Genomic DNA, 12,126 nt, shown 5'->3' with positions numbered 1-12,126 from the left:
TCCACAATGAGTAAAACCCATACTGCATAGTTAGCAAATATGATATACAACAACAAACGACAACCACTGAATTACAGGCTCCTGACGGGACAGGCAAATACAGAATGTGGCGGGGTTAAACATGTTAGCGGGCGCCCAACCCTCCCCTAACCTGGGACAGTGGTGTTACAGTACAACATGTGAACAAACTATAAAAATCAGTCGAAAAAGGACTAACTCATCAGGAATACAAAGCTCAAAAACAAGTAAAAAAAAAAACACAGAATGGACGTGGCAAGGTACTTATACATTCCCACAACAAAAAGACACTAAGTACAGATCTGAGCGTACTCGCAGTTACTGACAGCTAGTTCAAAGCCAATCAAAACAAATAAAGAAATCATGCATCTAAGACTTAAATATCAATCAGTACACATCCAACATCCAATTGGTTTAGTGTAAAGACGTCATTAACAATCAGAATAAAACATGCAATGCCGAGATGCAGGTATCGACCGATTGTAGAGCCATGAATGTGCATATGTATATTTAAATAATATTTAGTTTGATTTAATTTACTGATAACAAAATCAATATTAATACCAATAAAAACAACATGCAAAGATCTAATTACAGTGTTGAATTGGTACCCGTTTAGATAAGTTTATTTAAAGGATCGATAAGTTTACCCGGATCGTTTCTAAATGTCCGGGCTCGGTAAACAACATATCCGTAAAAAATTAGGATGTGCTATCCCGTTTGAAATAAGTTTTCTTCAGGTACAGCCAAACTTCAAAACCAAATCTTTATATCTATGGAAGAATTTAGAAAAGGTTTTAAGTAATTTGTTGTAACGAAATCCCATACTTAATAATTTACCAGTAATACATAGATTACGCTCATTGAAATCCGCTAGCAACACGAACCTACTAAAACTATGTTTGCTTAGTGATAAATCACGAGTCTACTTTAATGGATTCAGAAAATAAAGAATCATGGATAAGTAATAGAAATAAAATTAATTCCTAGTTCATTTAATTATATTATAACAAAAGTTCACTAACCTATATTTAACCAAATTTGGTTGAAAAGGCTTTTTGATCATAATAATAATAAAAAGCACACCAAAGTTGACATATCGTAAATTTTAAAACATTTTAGAGTGGAAAAATATTTAGTAATATAAGTCAAATTCTGTCCAATCTGAAACTTGATTATTTATTCCATATGCCTATATAAAAATAAGAAGATGTGGTATGATTGCCAATGAGACAACTCTCAACAAGAGACCAAATGACACAGAAATTAACAACTATAGGTCACCGTACGGCCTTCAGCGTAAAACCCATACAGTATAGTCAGCTATAAAAGGCCCTGAAATGACAAAAGTAAAACAATTCAAACGAGAAAACTAACGGCCTGATTTATGTACAAAATAATGAACGAAAAACAAATCTAGTTCATTTAATTATATTATAGCAAAACTAAATTTGGTTTAAAAAGCTTTTTGATGATAATAAAAATCACTTCAAAGTTGGAAACAAGTTAAGGACATATCGTAAATTTGAAAACATTTTAGATTAGAAAAATATTACGAATAAGCGTACATAAGCTCTACATTGAGAAGAAGATATTGAAACTTGGATATTAGTGTAAGAAAATTTATTTTCTGTAAAAAATCTGTTGAAGATGAAATCCTTTTTTTAATTCATTACCCATGCTCAATAACAGTATGCAAACCATACGTTGATCAACTAAATAATAATTTCTCTTTTAAGCAACGAAGACACAAATATAATATTATATATAATTCATAAATTGTTAAAGCAACTGTGGCAAGCTTTATACACTTAAAATTAGTCCCTTCTTTTATAAGAAATTGAAGAAGTTGAATCCATATCGCTGGTTTTATTCTCCAGTATATCATATGTCATTTGATGTATTTTATAACAATTACAAGAATATTTATATAGAATTGTGTTAGAAATTAGATAATGTAGTCTTTTTTAAAAAAAATATAGTAATAACAATATTTTCACGTAAGCAAATAAAATGTGAGGCTCGCCGATCGTTTTAAATAAAAAACAGTCGAAAGTGGATAACTATCGTATTGCATAAGATTTGGTGGTGGAATCTGTTTCTGTAATGATTTTCAAACGATATGCAGACAATCTCAATCCTTCTTTCCGAATGATTTGCAAAATAATGGGTTCTTTCTATGTGATGTCATCAGGCATGATCGCCTTTTTTCATGACGCCACAATAGGAAATTCAGAGGAAAGCATAAAAAATTGACGTCATAATCGAATTTTGACCAATGAAGAACCGAGATCAAACGAACCACACGTTGATTAAATAAAAATAATCAACGGTTCAGGAAAAGGATAAATCGTGTAAGAATTAGAGAAATTCTGTTATCTCATTGGACGCTACCCATTACGGGACTGACACATTAACATTACGAGATATAAATATGTAACGTCATAACGTTTGCAAAATATAATATAGAAATTTATTCTTACATGGTAGTTAAATAAAGGCAACAGTAGTATACCGCTCTACGAAAGTCATAAATCGATTGAGAGAAAACAAATCCGGGTTACAAACTAAAACCGAGGGAAACACATCAACTATAAGAGGAAAACAACGAAACAACAGAACTACTAAAGAGAACAAAAAACAAACGACAATGCAACACACACAGAAACGAACTATAAGATAACAATTGCCATTTTCCTGACTTGGTACAGGACATTTTAAGAAAAAAATGGTGGATTGAACCTGGTTTTGTGGCTAGCCAAACCTCGCGCTTTTATGGCAATGTTAAATATTACACTAAAATGACAACATTATATGACAGGAATACAGTACAAATAAATGCAAGAACATTCAGGACAGAGAAATACACAAATAAACAATACAATAGTACATTTCGACATGCTAACCACAGAATAAAAACGAACACGTAAAACAACAAAGGACAGCAGACAAAAAACAGCACAACAGAACCACGAACTGTCTTTCACACGAATGGATCAACGTCACAAAAGTGACGTCACGGGTAAATTTCTAAAAAATTGATACAGTTCAAGATCAGGTTTTTAACTATGTCATTTGATGTATCTTATAACAATTACAAGAATATTTATATAGAATTGTGTTAGTAATTAGATAATGTAGTCCTTTTTTAAATAAATATAGTAATAACAATATTTTTCCGTAAGCAAATAAAATGTGAGGCTCGCTGATCGTTTTAAATATTTAAAATTTAACAGTCAAAAGTGGATAAATATTGTATTGCATAAGATTTGGTGGTGGAATCTGTTTCTGTAATGATTGTCAAACGATATGCATACAAACCCAATCCTTCTTTTCGAATGATTTGCAAAATAATGGGTTCTTTCTATGTGACGTCATCAGGCATGGTCGCCTTTTTTCATGACGTCACAATAGGAAATTCAGAGGAAAGCATAAAAAATTGACGTCATAATCGAATTTTGACCAATGAAGAACCGAGATCAAACAAACCACACGTTGATTAAATAAAAATAATCAACGGTTCAGGAAAAGGATAAATCGTGTAAGAATCAGAGAAATTCTGTTATCTCATTGGACGCTACCCATTACGGGACTGACACATTAACATTACGAGATATAAACATGTAACGTCATAAAGTTTGCAGAATACAATATAGAAATGTGTTCTTACATGGTAGTTGAATAAAGGGAACAGTAGTATACCGCTGTACGGAAGTCATAAATCGATTGAGAGAAAAACAAATCCGGGTTACAAAATAAAACCGAGGGAAACACATCAACTATAAGAGGAAAACAACGAAACAACAGAACTACTGAAGAGAACAAAAAACAAACGACAATGCAACAAACACAGAAACGAACTATAAGATAGCAACTGCCATTTTCCTGAATTGGTACAGGACATTTTAAGAAAAAAAATGGTGGGTTGAAACTGGTTTTGTGGCTAGCCAAACCTCGCGCTTTTATGGCAATGTTAAATATAACACTAAAATGACAACATTATATGACAGGAATACAGTACAAATAAATGCAAGAACATTCAGGACAGAGAAATACACAAATAAACAATACAATAGTACATTTCGACATGCTAACCACAGAATAAAAACGAACACGTAAAACAACATAGGACAGCACACAAAAAACAGCACAACAGAACCACGAACTGTCTTTCACACGACTGGATCAACGTCACAAAAGTGACGTCACAGGTAAATTTCTAAACATTTGATACAGTTCAAGATCAGGTTTGTTACTATGTCATTTGATGTAATTTATAACAATTACAAGAATATTTATATAGAATTGTGTTAGTAATTAGATAATTAATTGTATTATCTAGCTATGTCGGTATTTCTTCTAAATCAAACTGTAAAACAAATAAATCGTGTACATATAATTGCTTTAAACTAAAATCTTATAAATGAACTAACTGGGTGATTAATTATCTTAACTTTAACATACGAATAGAAAATAAAAAAAATAGAATTACAACTACAAACGATAAGACATTTAACAATATCCCATCAGAATTACAAATACAACATCTTAACTACATACATGAATGTTGGATAAACAAATTCCGTGACACGTCTTATAGCAATGCGAATTCACTATCAGCAAAACAGTCATGTTCGGTACTTAAAGATCAGACGACGTAAATGGTAATGATCATCGATGGATTTGACGCTACCCATTACTGGACTGGCACATTCACATTACGAGATATAAACATGTAACGTCATAACGTTTGCAGAATATAATATAGAAATTTGTTTTTACATGGTAGATAACCCGTGGGAGATGATTCGATCTTCGATGGATTATATAGAATTTTCCTGCAGTCTGAAAATTAACTGGCACAAATTAACTATCTTGTCAAACTTTGTTGTATAAGGTTTATGACGAGTTTTCATGTCAGACTTGCATGTTAGTACATGAAATTATAATGGAAGATTTTACAGAAAAGATATGTACATTGGCTAGCCTAAAATATGAAAAATGAAATACTGAAACCAGTTTAAGATCTTCAATCCACCCTTGCCAGAAAAAAAACAAACAAACCTCAATTTAATACACTCATGGGAGATATATAGCTCTACAAGATTGGCATACAATATATCAGACAAAGTATCTCTAAATTTAACTGTTTATATGAAAATATTAATTTATCATTTTGGTGTACTTTATTAGTAACCTGAATTGAGGATAATGCACGATGCACACCTTCCAGCTCAAATTCATTCCATCGTTACAAAATAAGCTTTTAAGGAAAATTCTCCTAATTCTTATGAGACATATCCACGACATACATGTACGTTATTTTATTTAACCCCATTCTGTCCCAGTCCCAGGTTAGAGTTGTCTTTTTGACATTGTTGTAATGTTACACTACTGTTTCAGGTTAGGGTGAAGGTTGGTGCCTGTTAAAACGTTTAAACCCGCTGTTTGTATGCACCTGTCATAAGTCAGGAGCCTGTTGTTCAGTGGTTGTCGTTTGTTGGTGTGGTTAATAAGTGTTTCTCGTTTCTCGTTTTTTATATAGATTAAACCGTTGGTTTTCCTGTTTGAATTGTTTTACACTAGTCATTTTGGGACCTTTTATAGCTTGTTGTTCGGTGTGAGACAAGGCTCCGTGTTGAAGGCCGTACTTTGACTTATAATTGTTTACTTTTTATACATTGTGACTTGGATGGAGAGTTGTCTCATTGGCACTCATACCACATCTTCTTATTTATATCTATCGGATAACCTTAGTTATACAGGACAATTACATATATTTCTCATATATGTCTTAAAGGATAAAAATCTTTAAACTGCAGTGTCACAACAAAATCCTTATAGATATGAAAACTTTGCGAAAGATATGTATATATTTATATATATTTTCTCTCGTTTTAAATATACACTGATTTGTCAGTATCAATCATTTTCAATTCAACGTGTCAAATGAAGCATCGTATTCTCGTTTCCTACACGCTTCAGATGGTTTTTTGTTTACTTTATATTTTAAATCCCAAACTACTTCGTGTATTCTGTGTTAATCAAGTAGATTAAACTTACAGTAATGTTTCGTTATTTTTGGTCAGTATTTACATTTCCATTGGTACTAGCAGACTAATTCTTTTAAAGGATAGATTCAGAAATATGTCATTGCTTTAAGCTATTATATGAAGCGAAACGGCGATAAGTCTTTTCAATTAAATGTTTTGCGCGTTGAAAATTAAAACCGAAAAGTGGGATATAACCATAGAAGAATTCTAGAGATTTATCTATATTTTATCAATTTAACAATTTTGGTTGTTAATATTTGATACACGAGTTTGTCTACTTCTCTCTAGTAATCGTACTTTTGGTCTGGTGAATACATGACCAAAAGGCTGTAAGAATGCTGGACTTTGGACAAAATTTTTTTTCATAGAAATTAAAATTCTGTAGACATGTATGTCTAACCATGCGATTGATACTGATTTTTTATCGCGCACAACACATGTCTCTAGAATAACACGATCATGATCAAAAGTTTTAAAGCCAAAAGTGTAACATATCTGAATGTATCTAAAGGGTCTACACAGAATGATTCAAACTGTTTAAAGCCAGATTTACCCGATGAAGTAGCAAACTCTAGCTTCATAACTTTTAAACTGGAAATCTGCATACAAAAAATACATTTTTTATAACGCAAATACCTACGATGTTTTGCTTACATTATAATGTTTTTTTAGCGCTTCTTCTCGCAGATTCGAAAAAATTTCACACAAGGTATATTCCTTGATATAATTGTCTTCTATAAACTAAGAATATAAATTTGAAATCGTCTGCACCCCTATATTTCTGTTTTTCCTGAGCTTTAAATTAAAAACACCATACGTCAAGAAAGCTTAAATCTGATAAAATTCAATCTTTAAACAGTGATTTTTCCTTTATTGAATAGTTAATATCTAATAAGTATCAGTTCAACTTAACTTGTTTTCAAATAAGTGTGTCAAATTAGTCTAAAATTCCTCTGACATCCAATCATCATATAATGTAAATTTTACAAAAAAAGTATAACAAAAAACCTAACTCTAAGGTAAATTAAGAATGGGGAATTCCATAAAATCTGCCAAAATCAAAACGTTAGACTTTATTAACCAATGGAAAGAATGGGAAACAACTGTCATATTCCTGACTTGATACATGAATTTTCCAAAGAAACACTGGTTTTATAGCTAGCTAAATACCCCACTTGTATTGGGGTAAATCCAGTAAATATATGTATACGTCATTAAGGATGCCCATTTGGGAGAGAGCTTTTTGTATGACACTGAAGTCCTATTATCCACTGATTGGTAGATAATGATAATAATATATTGTTTGATAGATGGATCAAAACTTGGGTCTAAACAAAATTTTAAAAATGAATGTTGAATGCATTTAATTTTTTTCGCTATAGGGTTGAAAAGTAATGGGGTAAGTGTGTGAATATAGTGCGAATCTACAATGTTCGAAAACATGGCCATGTGAATGGCCCAAGAATGCCGCATGGCCCTATGTTTTTAAAGTTGCAAAAGACGGGGCTTTATTTGTACATTGATGAATGATATACGAAAGCTTCTGATTTCTAAAGGTAAAACAGGTATAAATTTAATTCAGAAATAGGTTTGCATTGAATTCAATGGGATATTTTTTTACTGAATTTACTTATATAACAGTTGATAACAACTGATTGCGGACACTTTTTCATAGATGATTCACCCCCTTACAGCATTTCACTCTTTTCCCCATTTCCCAAATTACCGAATTAGTATCATTAATCAATATCGATTTAATTTCTACCTGTCATTTTCGAATAGGTTGGTTTGTTAGAAATGCGACACGCATTACAATTATGTGAATTTCACACAGTTTTGTATTGTATATCATTGTGATGATAATAGTATAACTACAAGTTTCTGGACTTTCTGGTTTTTGTTTGTTTCAGTACCGATTTAAAAAAAATATCAGAACGATCAAAACGAATGAAATAAAAACATCTTTATTATCAATTTACTAAGCTGATTGCTTGGACTGTCAGTTTTGTTTACATTATACGACGCTTGATGAATATAGGGTCATTTCATTTCGCTGCTGTAATGATTGAGTTGCTTCAATGGAAACTTTAACGTTATCTTCGAAAAATCAAGAAATTTAATAAGTAATTTCTGCGCTGAGATAGACACATTGGTATTAAAACCTATATTAAATTGGAAGTGTTGTCTTGGTTATTTTTTTTGGCTTGATGAACATGATAAATGGAATATTTTATATGCGAACTAGAGAATAATTCTCATTAAAAATACTCTTACCGCCGTTTTGTCTATTCACTAGATAGATTAATCAGAAGTAGTAGTTATGGAAAAGCAAAGAGGATACAAACTTACCTAATGATTTTGTCCTTCAAAAATTGTAGAATTAGATATGTATATTGTATTGTTATTGATATTTCTTTCATTGGTATTAATTCAGCATTCTTTAGTCTTTGTAAATATGCTAAAAACAAGTTAGTCATCGCTTTTGGTAGCAATTTAGTGTTGCTATATGAAAAAGATATTTTAAAAGTAATGGTATTTTCATAACCATTTCAATCATCAGTTCATAAAAAATGATCTAGTGTCCTACTTTTTCTATATTCCTAACTGTATGTATGGTAATTTCCACTGATTTGACTATGTAAACGTTCTACCAGACACTACAAAGACAAATATAAACTGACCATAAGGGCTTATAACTCTGATTTGTGAATTACGTCCAGAAAAGATGATTCTGTGCGTTGTTTGAAAGAAAAAGAAATATTGAAATCTGAAACAGCTTGAACCAGGGCCAGCTTTATGTTTTTTAGGTTTATCAAAGAAAATATCTTATAATTTTTTCTGATATGAGGACACCAATTTAGGCGTCTTTTGCTGGTTTCAAGATCTTTATAACTCTGTGATTTAAGCTATGATGTTTTATATAATAAAATAGTTGAAATACTCCTTATTTAAAAAGTTGCACCAGATTTGCTTCAATATTATTTATTTTATATATCGATCAGCTAATTGTTATGGATTTTTGTCTTATTTTTCTTTTTTTTTTTGCTATATATTGAATAGCCAACACTTTTGACATCGATTACATGTATGGTATATTCGGTAAGCATTCTCAGACAATCAAAAAGATTATCTGAAAATATTCCTCAGATATGTCTAAGGACAGATTAAGGCAGGTTCGATAACCTCAGCCAAGATTATTCAAACAAAACTATTTCTCACAAAAGACGATTCTCCACAACCCTACACACTGAGTATATAAAGGCAACAGTAGTATTCCGCTGTTCAATAGTCATAATTCAGTTAAGCAAAAACAAATCCGGGTAACAAACTAAAACCGAGGAAAACACAGCAACTATAAGAGGAAAACATCGGAACAACAGAAACATCGAACTACAACAAAAGCAAACGCCAACATACATAGAAACGGACTGTCTAATAACAACTGCCATATTCCTGACTTGGTACAGGACATTTTAAGAAAAAATAGTGGATTGAACCTAGTTTACCTTCCTGGTATCTATAATGAGTTTATTTATCATAGCAATCAGATTGCGTAAGACGACTATTGCCTTCTGATAAAAACTCACACCACGTATGAGATGGAGCAATTGCACATCTCTAAAAAATATGGAAAGACTTAGTAAAAATAATGAAAAGTTACTCAAATATAATACAAATTTTATACAGTTATCTTCTCTTATCTTTTCACCGTTGTAGACAAAATATGGTGGTTAATTACATGCATCTCATATTGGAAACCACTATTGATTATAACATATATAATTATGTTATTGTTATTATGTGGTTATTTTAATTAAAGCAGCAGTAGTCTACCGATGTTTATATCTCATAAATCGATTAAAAAGATACAAATTCAAACTCAAAAAGAGACCGGTTAAGTCGACAGGACAAGCTCCTGACATGCAAGCATCACCCGTCATGCGAATAAACACACATTCAAAGTTGCACAATCGGAAATAGGACACAATCAGTAAACACATATAGAAGAGAATGATTGAGACACTATACAAGATATAAAATATTCATAGTTAGTAAATAGTAAGTAATGTTACACGTATAAGACGTAAATAGTAAGTAATGTTAATGTTATAAACAAGTACTTATTACACAAATAAAAAAACCCAATCTCGTCTTATATATGCAAATCTCAGACCACAAATAAAATTAAAATGTAACTGTGTAAGACTTTTTTTTTGTACTGCTATATATTAATTAAGAATGTGTTGGTATTCAGTGTTGGAGTGAATGTAAAAGGAACTCATCTTGTGTTGGATATTAGGAACATTGAAGATAATTTTTATACATCGTTGTATCTCAAAATGGATAGGAGTCTTATGAACAAAATGTTGTTCTAGTACAAGAATAATTGAGATGATACTATGTTCTTGCTTCTAAAGTTTTATATTTTATATAATTAATTCAATGTAAAGATACAATTGTACTCAATAACGTAATGCAGTAAATGAAACAGATTAAAACGAGTGAAAAATTGCAAACCTTCATGTGCGGTCGTCCAATTAGTTTTAATTGATTACGCATCATGTTTTACATCGATGCTTTAATATTTTTAAAAGCAGATATGCTAAACACTCTTCGCGTTCGAATGTTCATCAAACTTTCTTTTCTCAGTTCTCGTCGATGATTAATCATACTATTGTTCGGTTGTGTTATTTGATGTTAATTTCACAAAACGTTGACTCTATGATTGAAAAGAATTAATGTTAAACAAGTGAAACGTTTTAGGGATTACTCGCATAAACAGCACCAGCTGATGAAGAACTCGTGAAATGCAGTTATACATTTCTATACAATATACAATATTAGAAAACAGACACTTAATAAAGTAATAAATACGATAAATATATCACAGAGATAATGTTTATAAGGATAGATAAATCTCATTTTCATACAAAAAGGAAAAGGAAAAAAAAAGACATATTTTTGAATTGATTGAAATACTTCGGGAGTGTTTAACGACCTTGACTGGCTATATAGCACTAGCACAGTCGGTTGATTGAACAATATTACATTGAAAGCATATATCACACTTGTGTACGTTTATACGTGTAACATTACTTACTATTTACTAACTATGAATATTTTATATCTTGTTTAGTGTCTCAATCATTCTCTTCTAGTGGGTTTGAGAAAACAAATATACAAAATTGTATTGTAAGATAATAATGCATGTAAATATAGCAAGAGACACATAAAAATCCAAAATATTCGATCTATCTATACACCCCCTAATGATGGTATGTTTCTTTGTACTCAAGCTCAAGTTGCGCAAGTAGCGCTTGGATTATCTATTACGATGCCAGTGTCGTTGCTTGTCAAGTACATATCTTGCAAACACCTTCTAAATACTATAACGTTAACATCTTAAACAATCATAAAAAATTAATTCATTCAACCTGAATTCTTTTCGAATTAAAAGGGACTTTTTGCTTAGACGTCGCGTACGGTGTTGGTGTTAGTTTTGGTAACGTTAATTTGACGTTATTTTTTATGCATTTTATAAATACATCATACTTTTTTCAATTTGTGCAGATAAAATAATGTTTAAAGTTTTGTGCCATTGTGGTTGTTTTAATTCCTGAGCAGCTTTTCAAAACTTATTTTGTTAGGCCAAGAAAGAAATATACATATCATTTTTTGTCAGATATATAATATATCCAAGAGACACATTTCTGATTATTTTAGTCCATGTTTGAAATTTTTCATAATTCCAACATTTCTATTCAAATGAGCTATACCACCAAAGTACTCATTTCAACACATTTAAGTTTATTCTGGTGAATATCTTCAGAAAGTTCAACTTCACCACTACGTACACAAATATCAGTGCATATATATATATAAGCATGAATTTGAAGGAAAGAGGCAATACTTTCTTTTAACCAATTTGAAACGTAACGTCAAAACGAGTAAAAAAGCTAATGTGACATTATGACTAGACAAAAGTAGTTGCTGACTGTGTCGTTAATATTTTCGACATATAGTCGAAAATGGGTTCAAACAAATCCCTGAAATG

This window comes from Mytilus californianus, unplaced genomic scaffold (genome assembly GCF_021869535.1).
Source record: "Mytilus californianus isolate M0D057914Y unplaced genomic scaffold, xbMytCali1.0.p SCAF_4, whole genome shotgun sequence".
Classification (NCBI taxonomy): Eukaryota; Metazoa; Mollusca; class Bivalvia; order Mytilida; family Mytilidae; genus Mytilus; species Mytilus californianus.
The sequence above is the reverse complement of the archived record's forward strand: the minus strand, read 5'-3'. Positions refer to the sequence as shown.